Below are 17807 nucleotides of genomic sequence, written 5' to 3'. Positions count from 1 at the left end.
CACATATTTAGTTCAATTAGGGGACTTGAACATGCAATCAATAGATATATTGCCCCATAGACTGCAATGAATTACCTATGCAGCCTATGGGATATTTAATACATTCCTATGAAGACCTGCCATGTACAGTTTCCCTGACCCACTACTAAACATACAGCTCCCCTGATGCCCAATAGCCCCAAGGGGGAACTGTTTGGAGCAGTGACGCAGCTAATTGGAGCAGAAGTGTAAGCAGAAAATTGTCAGGGCTGGACTAAATGTCCAGCCATGTCAAACTAGTGACAGGTGGGTACTTCTGCAAGGAAGATCCCCCACAGACAGGGGTGTAGCTAAAGTCTCATGGGTCCCGGTGACAAGAGTTGAGCATGGGTCCCCCTTCCCTCAGTGCTTTATCGCCAGGGACATGAAACGGCACCCCCCATGCCAAATTCTTCCCTCCAGCCGGAGGTGTAACTTGACCACAATGCACTTTCTATAATACTGGTGTCTTCTTATGCACCACAAGGGTCTGGCCCTCTCAGGCTCCTGGGCCTGGTAGCGACTGCTAACTTTGCACCCCCTATAGCTACGCCCACAGGCGAAGAAGTCCTGCTGATGAGATGAATCAATTTGTTAAAATGAATTCGCTTATCCCTACTATGCAATGTACACAGCATTTTAAATGAAGAATATTGTTCCATTTTTATGTACATTACATTTCCCTCTCTGTTAACGCCCCCCTGTTGTTTATCTTTCTGGTCCACCTTCTCCTGCATTCAGAGGTGGACTATCATGCTCAGTATATTCCCTGCTCCCTTACCCTCCGTGCTGACATAGTGATCTCATAGAGACACAGGTGAAGCTGATCTATAGAAAGGAAAGAAAGTCCTCTAGATAAACTGACTAAAACATTCATGAGACCCTTTACTTTCTTGTATCCAAGCAGATATTTTAAAATGTTGGAGATTATGACAATTGTCTTCTCTTTTGGTCAAGAAGATACCACTCATCCAAGGCCGGATGGAGGGCAAAAGAGGAAATTGCCCAGGGGCCTCCACCGCTAAGGGGCTTCTACAGTCCAGTTTTTAATGTTTTCCAGCCTTTTCCAGCAAGAAGACCTAAAAAGTTTTTGTTTGTTAAAGATTACTATGGTTTTTACCAGATATGCTCATGCATTTTCTTACTTCATGTACATCTTCAACATTCTTTTTTTTTTTTTAGTTTAGCACTTCCTGTTCCTGTATCCAACCGAACCCATGATGCACTTCTCCTTCCTCTGTCACAGCTCCAGCACTGCCCCTAACAACACCCAGCTAATTTATAGCTCCTCCCACCCAGATAATTACATACTCTCCCCTATAACTGTCCCTCCCAAGGACATAATATCACAATAAATAAGAAAGAGATGCATGGACATGGTGATGTGACCACAGCCCAGAAAGGGAGATACTATTAGGTTAGCTGTCTATATCCACCACTGCTCTTCCCTTGTGGGCATGATACCTATGCTACTCACCATGCTGCTATCTTTAATAGCTTGGAACCCCTGGTCATTTAGGGTTAGGGCACCCCATCTAACTGGAGGGTGACTGAGCTTTAGGTTTCCTGATGACCAGCAAAGTTGTTCTGATAGTCTTGTGCTATTGTAATTTACCAGTGTTCATCCTGCATTTGTTCATTTTTGTGCTCCAACTTAAACCTGTCCTGTCCGTGTGTTTCAGCATTTCCAGTTTTGTCTGTGTCTAAGTTAACCCTGTCCATCTGCCTTGTAAGTATCTTCACTATCACCTTGACTGCCTGTTTATCCTTTGTCTCCCACCATCTACTGTATGCTTCAAGTATGCTGTGTGGATCACAGTAATCTGAATTCAAGTCTTAGTGACTTTTCAGACTATGCCTGCGTTTTTCCTGTGTTTTTGGTGCGTTTTCTGTATCCCGAGCTTCTGGCTCTTGCTCTAGAGTCCCTGGGTCAGCTACCAACTACATCAGAACTATCCCAGAAGGTAGCGGTTCAGTTGCTGCCCTGCAGCAAAGGCCAGATCCCTGTACAGGAGTTGAAAGGTAAATACTAGTGGAGCGCCAGAATAACGCCCATAGGGTTTGAGTGGGTCCACACTCGCTGATCGGTAAGGCCTCCTGCACACGAACGTGTGCACCCCGTGATTTTGCTGCGGGCCGCAAGCACGAACACCACCCGTGGGGCAGCCGCAGCGGATCGCAGACCCATTCACTTTAATGGGTCCGCGATCCGGCCGTTCCGCAAAAAGATACAACATGTTCTATTTTTTTGCGGAACGGAAGTATGGGATGAAACCCAACAGAAGCACTCCGTAGTGCTTCCGTAGGGTTCCGTTCCGTGCTTCCGTTCCGCACCATACCGCATCTCCGGATTGGCGGACCCATTGAAGTGAATAGGTCCGCATCCGTGATGCGGAATGAACACTGAACGGTGCCCGCGTATTGCGGATCCACAAATGCGGTCCGCAATACGGCCACGGAGCGCACATGTTCGTGTGCAGGAGGCCTTACAGAGAGGAGAAATAAACGTAAAAGAAATACGTTACAAAATTACAGCTTCCTTCATAAATGATTATTTTAAAGGATGTTGATGCAAACCAGAAACCCCTTTAAAAAATCTCTCTGCATTAACTAGAAGAAATCAGGTGTTTATTATGAAATATTTATGACCTTCGTAAGTTATCCAAGCATTTTGTGACACTATCACTGGGAGGACCCTTCACGGAAATTATGTCCATAGGTTTCCATCATCTCATAGTACAGAAATAATATACAGTAATATCATAAAATAGGAAAAACAAACACAGTGGCCCAGATTTACTAATACTGTGTAAATTGTATGCAGTGCGAACTTGGTCTTACAAGGCAGCAAATGTAGCAACTGATGCTGGATGATAAATCTGGTGCATTTTTAGACTGTGAAGTTCAGTGTATGGCACCTAATGACTGGCTTAGCTTACACTGAAAACATACCCATTTCACCCTAAAAATTTGTCTACAGGGTCCACAATTCCATCCAAATATGCCAAATTCTGTCTATTAAAAACCTCTTGTCTGTGACATATTTTTGCACCAGAAACAAGGATTTCAGCTTCATAAATGTATGTAGACAAAAGCTGGTCACACTCGCAATGTTGTTTAAAAAAGGGGAAATGTCAAAGATGTCAGAGACGATTATTCATTTTGGTGTGTCTAAGATGTAGATAGATAGATAGATAGATAGATATGAGATTTGCTTCATGATATACTTTTTTCCCCCCAAATTGGGGGGGAAATGGCAGTGCGTTTTATAAAACGAATACTAGTGAGCACTTCCATTATGAAAGTGCTCACAGGTATGCAGGAGTCCCAGGGAGCGGGAGTGATGCGCTTCAGACGCTGCCTGTACTCACCCCTCTTTGGTTTTCTCTGGGCCTGCCCTGCACTGTCCTGACAGTGCCAGGACGTAGTGCGCACACTATGACCTGAAGTTGTACGCAGTCAGGTATCAGTGAAGCATGGGCCAGGAGCAGACCAGGGACCCTGATTGCAAGAAAGAACCCCAAATCTTTAGAGTAGCGGCGGAGGAGGAGAGGTAAGTTATTTATTTTTTCTCTGGGGGTCTGATCTGATATGAGGGTCTGATTTGAGGTCTGATATTGCGGTCTGACATGGAGGTCTAAAGGGAGTCTGATTTGAGGTCTAATGTGGGAGTCTGATTTGAGGTCTGATATAGGGATCTGATCTGAAGATCTGATATGGGGTCTGATTTAAGGTCTGATATGAGGATCTGATTTGAGGTCTGATATGAGGATTTGATTTGAGGGTCTGATCTGAGGTCTAATGAAAAATATTTTTTTCTTATTTTCGTCCTCTAAAACCTATGTGCATCTTATCATCAGGTGCTAGAGTAGTAGAGATTATAAGATCTGCACACCGTATATGTCAGTTTTGGGTTCTCATAAAGGACAAATGTCACTCAAATTATATGAGAAAATCTTTGACACTCCAAATAATTTTAGATGCTTTTACTCCAAAGATTATATACACTTACCTAATTCATATCCATACAATCAATTCATATCCAGGAGACCTTTTGCAAGGGATCTGTGGCCAGCAGTAAAGTTTATTTTGGGGGCCCTAACTTTGAGAAGGAAGGTCCTGGGGAGAAGAGGACACTGGCTAGCTTTTCTCTATACCTAGAAGTCATCTCAGCTATCTGATCGTGTCTATAATAATAAACACTTTAATAATCTATCAAGTTTTTTATATGAACATAGGCTGGTTGAGGTGCTGTACATTGAATATATGTAGGTAGTGAGGTAAGTCTACTGTGTTATGTGCCACTTGTGCAGGGGAGGGGAGACTAGAGGCCCACCTTGCTCAGGGGCCCCCTGGGGGATTCACCTGTACCCCTGTGGACAAGTCCGAGCCTGGTGGCCAGGAGTGAAGCAGCATGGTCTAGATATGCCATCTGGATCGGCCTCTATGATTTTCTCTTATCATCAGGTGCGTCTTATAAAGTGAGAAATACGGTAGATAGATAGATAGATAGATAGATATAAGATAGATAGATAGATAGATAGATAGATAGATAATAGATAGAGAGATAGAATAAAGATTTCTTTTTTTTACAGACACAATAAAACCCCAGAAGTAGTACATTTTTGTCTTGTGTGCTGATTTGTAATCTCTTTTACCATAATCATTTCTTTAAGGTAGCTGCATTGTACATGTAAGTAGTATGCGTGTCAAAGACGTTCCCGTGACAGGTGGCAGGAGAACGGCAACACGTGGTTTGATCTGACATGTTTTCCGTTTGAATCAAATGACGTCTGTGTTGTTTCTGGTGCTTGCCTCACCTTCTTTCCCCAGATGTGGCTATTAATGTCATTTAACCTTTTTTATTTATAGTTGCTTCTCCCACAATGCTGTGCGGTTTAGAGCTTCTGTTTGGACCTTTGGATAGATTGTGCTTGGGTCTCGGCTGAGTTCCTGGTGCTTCCATTGCTCCTTTAAAGTTAAGTCTTCCCTTTCCCTTTTGTTTATTGTTTGTATTAGGCCTGAAGGAGACTACTGTTCGTTCTTCCTTTTAGAGGAACAGGTAGACTTATCCCTGCCATTAGTACCAGGGTCCTGTAGGGTCCTGTAGGGTATTTCTACCTTTGGGGGTCTGTTCATACTGGTAGTCAGTCAGGATTTTGGTTAGGGTTTTCACTAGGAGGTGTCCATTTTCCTTCCCTAGTTTTCAGGCCTGATTCCCTGTCCCCCCCCCCCCTCTTCCTTCCCTCCTGTGCTCGGTGTGGTGTTTCCCTCCCACACCGAAGCGTGACAATGTGACCACAAGGCATTACAATTTCATGATGTTAGGAATTCCAGTACAAGCTAGAATACTCCCTTGTTAAGAATAGGTTCTAGACTGCAGCGTTACACGGAGCGCCGTCAGAACTGCCGTCTTTAGTAAATGATTTAATACCCAGGCTCCTTGTTTTACCCGACATCAAATAAGCAATAACTGAATCACTGTTCCCTGTCATCTTATTGAGCTATTGTGCCGACCGGAGCATCAGGAATACAAGGCGGATTTCTAGCCCCACGGTGGCCACATGAATACCTTTGAAGTGCAAAATGTATTTTTAAAAAGTATATTATTTATTGACAACTACCAGAAAAGATTAGTAAAGCGGTAACCCCCCTGTGCCATCAAATCAAGAGGGGCTCTAGTATCCATGTTTATTGCGCCAGGTTCATAGATGACCAGAGGGACATCTTTATGGGCAGGTCATGACATTGTTCAGAAAACCACATGCTTCCATCTATCCTATATTATCATGTGATTATATTTTTTATATATTATTGTCATTTTCAAGGGGATTGTATTTTTTCGGCAAAATCATCACCATTCCTGACCTTGAACTGTATCAAATACTGCAGCTCATTGACAATCAAGAGCTGTAATGTCAGACACAAGCTATAGATGTAAGTGGCAGTGTTTCTGGGGAAATAAAATAATAGGGGAGACTCATTAAAAGTGAAACTGGCTTTGTTGTCCATAGCAACCAATCAGATTCCACCTTTCCTTTTTCAGAGCTCCTTTTGGAAATGAAAGGTGGAATCTGATTGGTTGCTATGGGCAACTAAACCAGTTTTACTTTACCCTAGTTTTGATAAATCTTTCCCAGAGTGTCTTGGGCCCGCCTGCGGTCATGTTCTATATTCTGCGTTTTTCAGGCATCCCTGGCCCCATAGAAGTGAATGGGGCTTCGGTGAAAAACCCATTGCATCGGGATGTAATGCGGATGCAGTCCGGGTGCAATGCGTTTTTCATTGAAGGTTGCTAGTAGATGTGTGCAAATCTTTAGTTTTTTTTCCCCGAGTGTGAAAAACGCATCAAAACTGATTGCACCCGCACGGAAAAAAACTGAAACGCTGAACGCAATCACAGACAAAACGGACTGAGCTTTTCGTGAGAAATGGTGCAAGTTTCACTGAAGCATCCTGAACGCATCCTGACACAATAATCTTTCATGTGAAAGAGGCCTAATATTTTTGTCTAAGGCCTCTTGCACACGACCGTATGGCTTTGGGCTCGTTCACATGACCGTGCAATTTTTTGCAGTCCGCAAAAAACTGATGCCGCCCGTGTGCCTTCCGCAATTTGCGGAACGGAACAGGAGGCCCATTATAGAAATGCCTATTCTTGTCCGCAAAACGGACAGGACACATAATTTTTGCGGGGCCACGGAACGGAGCAACGGATGCGGAAAGCACACACAGTGCTGTCCGCATCTTTTGCGGACCCATTGAAATGAATGGTTTCGTATAAGGAACGCCAAATACGGCCCGTATACGGAACACAAAAAACGTTTGTGTGAACGAGCCCTTTTTCAGTCCGCAAAAAACGGATCTGAAAAAAATACGCATGACGTCCGTGTGCATTTTTTTTTTTGCAGAACGGAACAGCTGGCCCCTGATAGAACAGTAGTATCCTTGTCCGTTTCGAGGACAAAAATAGGACATGTCTATCTTTGAACGGAACGGAAAAAAACGGAAATATGGAAATGGAAGACATACGGAGTACCTTCCTTTTTTTTGCAGATCCATTGAAACGCAAAAAAACAGAACGGAAATGGAAAAAAAAACGTTTGTGTGCAAGAGGCCTAAGGATGCTACTCTAGTTTTCTACACCACACCCTCTCTGGAGTGACTTTAGGACTTTTTTGCAGCTTTTCTAGAAAATCCCACTGAGTGCAACTCATTAACATAGCTAACCACACCCACTTTCCCATCCGCTTTTCCAAACTGAAGTGAGGGCGCCTTCACACGCGGCAGATTTTGTGTTAGAAAATTCTGAGACTGAAAATGAGTTCCATTTACCTTAATGGGGCTTGCAGAAATCCATGTGCTCGCTGCCCCATTCAAATGAATGGAACTGATTTTCAGTTGCGGAATTTTCTGCCACAAAATCTGCCGTGTGTGAATGCGCCCTTAGGGCTCTTTCACACTTGCGTTCTTGTCTTCCGGCATAGAGTTCCGTCGTCGGGACTCTATGCCGGAAGAATCCTGATCAGGATTATCCTAATGCATTCTGAATGGAGAGAAATCCGTTCAGGATGCATCAGGATGTCTTCAGTTCCGGAACGGAACGTTTTTTGGCCGGAGAAAATACCGCAGCATGCTGCGCTTTTTGCTCTGGCCAAAAATCCGGAACACTTGCCGCAAGGCCGGATCCGGAATTAATGCCCATTGAAAGGCATTGATCCGGATCCGGCCTTAAGCTAAACGTCGTTTCGGCGCATTACCGGATCAGACGTTTAGCTTTTTCAGAGTGGTTACCATGGCTGCCGGGAGGTTAAATTCCTGGCAGCCATGGTAAAGTGTAGCGGGGAGCGGGGGAGCAGCATACTTACCGTCCGTGCGGCTCCCGGGGCGCTTCAGAGTGACGTCAGGGCGCCCCAAGCGCATGGATCACGTGATCACATGGACACGTCATCCATGCGCATGGGGCGCTCTGACGTCATTCTGGAGCGCCCCGGGAGCCGCACGGACTGTAAGTATGCTGCTCCCCCACTCCTACTATGGCAACCAGGACTTTAATAGCGTCCTGGGTGCCATAGTAACACTGAACGCATTTGGAAGACGGTTCCGTCTTCAAATGCTTTCAGTACCCTTGCGTTTTTCCGGATCCGGAGTGTAAATCCGGCAAGTGGAGTACACGCCGGATCCGGACAACGCAAGTGTGAAAGAGGCCTAAGTGATGCAAAAAGTCACATAAGTTTTGTACAAGTGACCCCAAAAAAGTCTCAAAAGCCCTACTTTGAGACCTTTTGAAGTCAAAATTCTGGAGAGCACTGCATGAGAAATTCCCCCATAGAGTATTAGATAGACACCAATAATAAATACCTCACATAGTGAGTATGAGTGCTAGGCCTAAACGCCAAGTATAAACACCAAAAAGAGAAAAAAGGCTAGCACAACTGGCAATAAATATAAACTTTATTATAATATCAGAGAAGAAAATCCGATAAAAAACAATGATAGACAATACAATGGTGGAGGAAGGACACACAGGATGAAAACGGATCACAACACTGGGCAAAATGTAAAACAATACTGACAAGGTCACAGAGGTACTGAATGGTAAATAGATAACCCCAAATGGGCGTGTAATACAATGACCCGGTCAAAACCGTAAACACAATATTAAAACCAGATACAGTACATAAGTATAAAGTGCAGAGTACAATGTACATGGATAATGTAATGAACGGTATAGTGAATAAATAGTAACATATATACCAGAGTGGTGATCCAAAAGCCCCGACGCACGTTTCGCGTAAGCTTCCTCAAGGGGTGTATTATCCATGTACATTGCACTTTGCACTTTATACTTATGTACTGTATCTGGTTTTAATATTGTGTTTACGGTTTTGACCGGGTCATTGTATTATACGCCCATTTGGGGTTATCTATTTACCATTCAGTACCTCTGTGACCTTGTCAGTATTGTTTTACATTTTGCCCAGTGTTGTGATCCGTTTTCATCCTGTGTGTCCTTCCTCCACCATTGTATTGTCTATCATTGTTTTTTATCGGATTTTCTTCTCTGATATTATAATAAAGTTTATATTTATTGCCAGTTGTGCTAGCCTTTTTTCTCTATTTGGTGTTTATCCCCATAGAGTATTGTATACAGTGGGGGTCATTTATCACACCCATCTATTTTTTTTCAGTGCGATTATACCGGCGCAGCGGTTTAGCCTGTCACCGTCTTGTACAGTATTTATAAAGAGTCACAAAGCAGGTTTTGAATTGGGCGAGGCGTCTTTATATTCGTCAGGGCACAGGTGGATTGTGTGCAATTAGACTATTCGTTGGTGAGCTGACAAATTAGGTGCAAAAGTTGCATATTAAATAAAAAGTCCCATATTAGATATTAAAAAAAATCGTAGACATAATCACCTGCTTATGTTTGTGAAAAGGAGCACCTCTACCTTCCGATGCGACTATTTTAATAAAATTTTCGCATGGTTCCACACATCACTGACAAACAAAACTACGCCACCCATGAAGAGGTGTAGAAGTTAGGCCAAATTTACAACTAATTCCAGCAGAAAAAAAGGCACACTTAGGCTGGGTTCACACGAGCGTGTCTGGATTAGGTCCGGATGTGTCCCGGTGCATTGCGGCAAACCCACGCGAGTAGGAATGCAATTGCAGTCAGTTTTGACTGCGATTGCGTTCCGATGTTCAGTTTTTTATCGCGCGGGTGCAATGCGTTTTGCACGCGCGTGATAAAAAACCGACTGTGGTACCCAGACCCGAACTTCTTCACAGAAGTTCGGGCTTGGGATCGGTGTTCTGTAGATTGTATTATAATAATAGCATTCTGAATACAGAATGCTTAGTAGGTGATCAATTGAGGGTTAAAAAATAAATAAAAAAATTAACTCACCTCCTCCGTGTAGTTCCCGGTCTCTTCTTTACTTCTTTAATGATGAGCTGTCGGCTAAAGGACCTTTGGTGACGTCAGATCACATGCTCCAATCACATGGTACATCACCACGGTGATGGACCATGTGATTGGAGCATGTGATCTGACGTCACCAAAGGTCCTTCAGCCGACAGCTCATCAGAAGAGACTGGGAACTACGCAATCAAGAGGAGAAGGTGAGTTAATTTGTTTATTTTTTTTAACCCCTCCAGCGCTATTTTACTAAGCATTCTGTATTCAGAATGCTATTATTTTCCCTTATAACCATGATATAAGGGAAAATAATACAGTGAATAGACTGTCACCTAGCAACCATGCGTGAAAATCGCACCGCATGCGCACTTGCTTGCGGATGCTTGCGATTTTCACGCCACCCCATTCACTTCTATGGGGCCTGCGTTGCGTGAAAAACGCAGAATATAGAGCATGCTGCGATTTTCACGCAACTCACAAGTGATGCGTGAAAATTATCGCTCATCTGAACAGCCCCATTGAAATGAATGGGTCCGGATTCAGTGCGGGTGCAATGCGTTCACCTACCGCATTGCACCCGCGCGGAAATCTCGCCCGTGTGAACGCAGCCTTAGAGCCCATGCACACAAACGTATTTTCTTTCCGTGCGGACCATATGCAGAACCATTCATTTCAATGGGTCCCCCAAAAGAAACTAAAGTTACTCGGTGTGCATTCCGTATCCGTATGTCCGCATGTCTGTTACGCCAAAAAATAGAACATGTCCTATTATTGTCTGCATAACAGATAAGGATGTGACTGTTCTATTAGGGGCCAGCTGTTCTGTTCCGCAAAATACGGAATGCACGCGGATGTCTTCCGTACATACGGTCTTGTGCATGAGCCCTTAATTAAATCAGTCTAAGGCCTCTTGCACGCGAACGCTGTGCATCCTTTCCGTGCGGCGGCTGGGTTGGATCGAGACCCATTCAACTTGAATGGGTCCGTAAAAATAGAACAAGTTCTATTTTTTTTGCGGTGCGGAGGCACAGACAGAAACACCATGGAAGCATTCTGTAGTGCTTCCGTGGGGTTCCGATCCGTGCTTCCGTTCTGCATCTCTGTGATTGCGGACCCATTCAAAGTGAATGGGTCCGCATCTGTGATGCGGAATGCACATGGGCCCGAGCCCGTGTATTGCGGACCTGCCATATGCGGCCATGGGAACACAACATTCGCGTGCAAGAGGCCTAAAACATATGTACGCCAACTAAACCACACCCTCAAAATCAGTCTGAAACAAAAATAAATGGCAAATCAGGGAAAAGAGGCAAACCCCCCCCCCCCCCAAGATTAAAAATGCGACTAAAAATTGACTGCCAAAAACACTGAAAAGCAAACCAGAAAAGGCGCAAACAATGATGATAAATGACCCCCAGTGTCCACGATGTGATAGACAATGTAGTATTCACAGCCTTCAGCACTTGTGGTTTACTAATAAAAATCTTCTATCATCTATGATGAATAAATATTTAAACCAGAAGATTTGAAGTCATTAAGGAATTTTTCCCTAAGGGCTTATTCACACGACCGTATTTTTCTGTCCGCATCCGTTCTGCAATTTTGTGGGTCAGATGCGGACCCATTCATTTCAATGGGGCCACAAAAGATACGGACAGAACACTGTGATAATTCTTTGAGTACAGATAATGTAGTGGATATTACTTGCAGTCCTGTGTAACATAACAGCTAACACAGTGATAACTCTCTGAGTACAGATAATCTAGTGGATGTCACCTGCAGTCCTATGTAACACCACAGGTACCACAGTGATAACTCTCTGAGTACAGATAATCTAGTGGATGTCACCTGCAGTCCTATGTAACACCACAGGTACCACAGTGATAACACTCTGAGTACAGATAATGTAGTGGATTTTACATGCAGTCCTATGTAACACCACAGGTACCACAGTGATAACTCTCTGAGTACAGATAATCTAGTGGATGTCACCTGCAGTCCTATGTAACACCACAGGTACCACAGTGATAACACTCTGAGTACAGATAATATAGTTTGTAGTAGTATCCTGCAGTCCCATGTCCAAACTCAAATAACACAGTGACAACCCCCTTAGTACAGAAAATGTAGTACACTACATCTGCAGTCCCATGTAACACAGTGATAGCTCTGAGTACAGATAATGAGGATCACATGCAGTACAGGAGCAGGAATCCTTCTACCAGGTGGGTGCCATCACTCGGGTTGCAGCGGAGGGAGTCAGTGGAGGGTGATGCGACTCCGGATGAGAGCGTGCCAGAGCATAACGCCTATTGCTTCCTGCTCTGCCAAAGGATTCAACTGTATATATACTGAATATGGTTGAAAGTATTGCTTCCCCTGGAATCCAGGGTACCAGGCCAAAAAGCCTGGTGTTAGTGACAATGAGCAGGGGCCCCAGTGCAGCCCCTCACCCTTCCCATCGCTCGCCCTTATTGTGTCTTGTTGTAGTGCAGCTGCTACCTGGGTCCGGTTTGGCTGCAGTCTTCTAACATGGTGGGCAGTTTGGGTAGCCATGGGCCCCCTGAAAGCATCGGGCCCCAGACGGCCATCTAAACTAGTGCTCATATTAAAATCTTCCATTGGATGATATGAGAACAATTGATATTTACTCTGATGTACAATGACAGCAGATTTGGCTGACAACAGGGAGGTGCTTTGTGCTAGAAGCGCACACTTCTGGGGCTGCTCAGGAGCTGTTACCACCCTCTCCTGCTGTTACCCAATTATCTCAGCCACAAGAATCAGGTTACAGAGTGAGGACAGAGGAGCAGCCAGCGCGCAGGGACGGCAACTTTCTAACAAAGTCTTAGAGACGGGACCCTATTGTTCACCAAACAATTCTATCTATTATCTATTATCTATCTATTATCTATTATCTATTATCTATCTATCTATCTATTATCTATTATCTATCTATCTATCTATCTATTATCTATCTATCTATTATCTATCTATCTATTATCTATTATCTATCTATTATCTATTATCTATTATCTATTATCTATTATCTATTATCTATTATCTATCTATCTATCTATCTATTTATCTATTATCTATCTATCTATTATCTATCTATCTATCATCCATCTATCTATCTATTTATCTATTATCTATCTATTATCTATCTATCTATTATCTATCTATCTATCTATCTATCTATCTATCTATCTATCTATCTATCTATCTATCTATCTATTATCTATTTCCTATCTATCTATCTATTATCTATGTATGTATCTATCCATCTATCTATCTATCTATCTATCTATCTATCTATTATCTATCTATCTATTATCTATCTATCTATCTATCTATTTATCTATATAATCTATCTATCTATCTATCTATCTATCTATCTATCTATCTATCTATCTATCTATCTATCTTTCTTTCTACTTATCTATCTATCTATCTTTCTTTCTTTCTACTTATCTATCTATCTATCTATCTATCTATCTATCTATCTATTTATCTATCGCCTATCCATCTATCTATCTATCTATCTATCTCTTCAATATATATCTATATTTCTAATATCTATCTATCTATCTATATTAGGGTGACCAAAATTTGCTCTTCAAAATGGAGGACACATGGGGCAGACAGACACCTGCACTTGGTGGAAGGAGGTGGTGGTGGGGTGTAAAGCAGAGTTGCAGACCTCAGCTCACATGAAAAAAAAAAACACCTGTACTTCTAGGGCGCCGCAACTCCAGCTCTTCCTGTTCTGGTGCCCAGCACTGCAATACCTCCTGACACTACACAGTCAGGACACAGCAAAGTGCCCGGCCTAATATCTATCTATCTATCTATCTATCTATCTATCTATCTATCTATCTATCTAATATCTATCTATCTATCTATCTATCTATCTATCTAATATCTATCTAATATCTATCTATCTATCTATCTATCTATCTAATATCTATCTATCTATCTATCTATCTAATATCTATCTAATATCTATCTATCTATCTATCTATCTATCTATCTATCTATCTATCTAATATCTATCTATCTATCTAATATCTATCTAATATCTATCTATCTATCTATCTATCTAATATCTATCTAATATCTATCTATCTATCTAATATCTATCTAATATCTATCTATCTAATATCTATCTATCTATCTATCTATCTATCTATCTATCTAATATCTATCTATCTATCTAATATCTATCTATCAATCTTGGTTCAATAAATAATAATAATAATAATATAATATATATACGGTCTGGTCTTAAAGTGTGTTTTACATTTTTTGGCAAACATTTTTTTGTTTGTTTTTTTATGCACTGCAGGTTGCATGACAGGGAGACAATGTCACTCGAGCCATTCTATCCCTTCCCTCTCATTAAGAGGTAGGCATTTATTTATTATATTTATTGAACTCTCACATATTCTGCAGAGATTGTCATCACTCACGATACTTCCTGTCCCCATTGGGACTCCAAATCAAAATTTTGAATTAACCTATTTTTTTAATAGCTTTTTTTTTTAAGAACAAAGCAGAATACCTGGAGGAAACAGCATCAAGCACGTGAACTTGTAAACCCCATGCAGATGTTGGACTCAGGACTCCAGAGCTGCAAGACAACAGTGCTAACCACTGCTTACAGTATCTCGGTTTTGGCCTTCATGGTGCAGCAATTTCTTTTGTTTCTTCATCCCAGCCTGCTGACAGCCATACCATTTTAATTTTTCTGTCAACAGTGCTGCATACATGTATGTTTTTTATTGTGTTTTTATGCATATTTTGGTGTATTTATGTACTGAAAAACTTTCATTCTTTGGGATTTGATTTGATGAGGTGTAAGTGACACGTTGAGGGACATTTATCATTTGCTGTTGTTTTTGTGTCAGTTTTTTGTGCCAGTTTTTTGTGCAAGTTTTAAGTCTGGCTTTGCTTTGGATATCTGCAGCAAATTTATCAAATGGTGCACCTTAATAATATATTTGGCGTGAGTGCAATATGGTTTACACCTTTTTGTGTAAAAGTAGACCAGGGGATTGACTGGAATAGGTTGCGAGTCGACTTTTTTTTTTACTTTTGCAAAAGTCACACATAGTAAATTAGCCATAATCCAGGTAATCTCACTTTTAGCTCTTAAACATAGAGCACTTTGAAAAGTGACGAGGAACACCAAAAGTTGCAAAAATTGACCAAATGTCACCGAAAACAGTCAGGAGGAATAGAGGACCTCAGGGCAGACCCCCATTCCTCCTCAGACCTCATATCAGACCCCCAAGCTTCATCAGACCTCTGTATCAGACCCCCATTCCTCCTCAGACTTCAGGTCAGACCCCCATCATACCACCATTTCTTCTCAGATCAGACCCCCAAGCTCCAAATAAATGAACTTAACTTTCCTGTTCCAGACTGCTCTGACACTCTTGTTGCCTGGTCTTCTGCTGGTCTAGCGCTGCACTGTGACCTGATGCAGAGCATCCCCCCGAAGTACACCAGGGAGCGGTGAGTACAGCCAGCGCTAGCAGTGCTACACTCACCGCTTCCCTAGGCCTCCTGCATACCGATAAGTGCTTCCATAATGGAAAAAGTCATTAGTATTCACTCCATAAGACGCACTACCATTTCCCCCCCTTTTTGGGGGGGAAATGTTGTGTCTTATGGTGCAAAAAATATGCTACTTTTTTGTACGTGTTGCTACTTTTACTCAATAAAACACTTTTTTATTTTCATGTCATCGTATTCTGAGACCCATTACTTTTTTAGTTTTTTCATTGACTGGGCTGTGTGCCAGTTTTGGGTAGATATGGCTTTAAATCACTTTATATTCCAAGTTTTGGAAAGTGATGTGACAAGAAAAAAGCAACTGTAGCATTGTTTTATAGTAATTTTTTAAGCTCTTCACCATGCAGAATAAACAACAGATTAATATTTCTCATTGTTATGGATGTAGTAATGACAGTTATGTATAGATTTTTAAAATTTTCCAGCTATTTTCCATACAGGAAAAAAAAAACTTTACATTTGGTCTCTTTTTCTTTGAAACTTTTTTTTTGTTAATTTTTCTTCAAGTCTCCCACTGGGAGACTCGAACATCTGACCTTCTGATTGGCTAAATAATACACTTTACTTTTTCTATATTGCAGTGTACTATGCCTGTCAGTGTAAAACTGACAGGTAACCTCTTGGGTCTTACCTCTGGGCAGATGTAATAAGATGTCAGACCTGGGAGCCAATGGTAGGCCTCTAGCTTTTATACCAACCCAATGGAGTCATGGGAGAGCAGTGAGTGACAATGTTTTCTCTCCCAATGATTGTGGTATCTAAGGGGTTAAACAGTTGTGATTGGAACTATCTCTGATCTCTGTCATTGCAGCAGAGTTTCAGCTTTAATAATGAAGTCCAGGAGGTGTGGTCCTATCGGTGATTGACAGCCTTCCCTCCATGACTGTGCCTACAGAGATAGCTGTCAATCACTGATAGGACCGCCTCCTGGACTTCAAAGCCCATAATTAGCAGGAATTTAGATACATAGATAGATAAATAGATAGATAGACCTACAAACATAGATAGTGAGATATATAGATGATAGATAGATAGATAGATAGATAGATAGATAGATAGATAGATAGATAGATAGATAGATAGATAATCCAAAATTGAAGAAATTGGTGAAAGGGTGGTGGACCTGTATGCAATGTCTAGCACAATGAGGCCTTTTTTAAGCCCAACATTGTGCTGTACTGAAACGTGAGAAAAGAGGGTCCATAACCCTTTCACCTATTTTTAGAGTGCTGCCTCTTTCTTTAGTTTTGGATTATCTATTGCCCTATAACCTGTGGTCTTGGAGGGATTGCATCCACATTTGCTCTACTGACTGTGCTTCAGTATTTTCTTTTCCAGATAGAAATAACAAATAACAAAGACTTCTAATAAAAGCTAATATGTTCCACTAGTTAAATAAAGAGACAGACAGATATTTTAGATTCGATAGATAGATAGATAGATAGATTTACAGCTAAATCAACATTGTAAAATAACAAAGACTTCTAATACAAGCTACTACATTCCACTAGTTAAATAATGAGACAGACAGACAGATATTTTAGATTAGATGATAGATAGATAGATAGATAGATAGATAGATAGATAGGAGATAGATAGATAGATAGATAGATAGATAGATAGATATGAGATAGATAGATAGATAGATATGAGATAGATAGATAGATAGATAGATAGATAGATAGATAGATAGATAGGTAGATAGATAGATAGATAGGTCGGAGATAGATAGATAGATAGATATGAGATAGATAGATAGATAGATAGATAGATAGATAATAGATAGATAGATAGATAGATAGGAGATAGATAGATAGATAGATAGATAGATAGAAGATAGATAATAGATAGATTTTAAACTAAAGCAACATTGTAAAATAACAAAGACTAATAAAAGTTATTCTACTTGATTCCACAAGTAAAATAAGAGGTTCCAGAGATGAGTAAATTTCCTAAAATCCGAGTGGGATCTGATTAGGCCCAATGGGCCGCCGGATTCGATGCATATATATTTATGAATGTAGATATTAGATAAATGGTTACAGTTCAGTGTGCTTGCGTATACTGATGACATGTCATGTTGATTTTGATACATACTGCAACATACTCGTAAATGAATAAAAATGTCACTGGTCAGTAAATCTGTGTGTTATGAGATTAAGGCTTCATGCGCACGATCGGATTCATTTTGCGATCCACAAACCACAGAATTCGCAAAATACAGACACAGGCCGTGTACATGGCACATTTTTTTTATTAGAACTGGCTATTATTGTCTGCAAAA

This window comes from Bufo bufo, chromosome 8, assembly GCF_905171765.1.
Source record: "Bufo bufo chromosome 8, aBufBuf1.1, whole genome shotgun sequence".
NCBI lineage: Eukaryota > Metazoa > Chordata > Amphibia > Anura > Bufonidae > Bufo > Bufo bufo.
The sequence above is the reverse complement of the archived record's forward strand: the minus strand, read 5'-3'. Positions refer to the sequence as shown.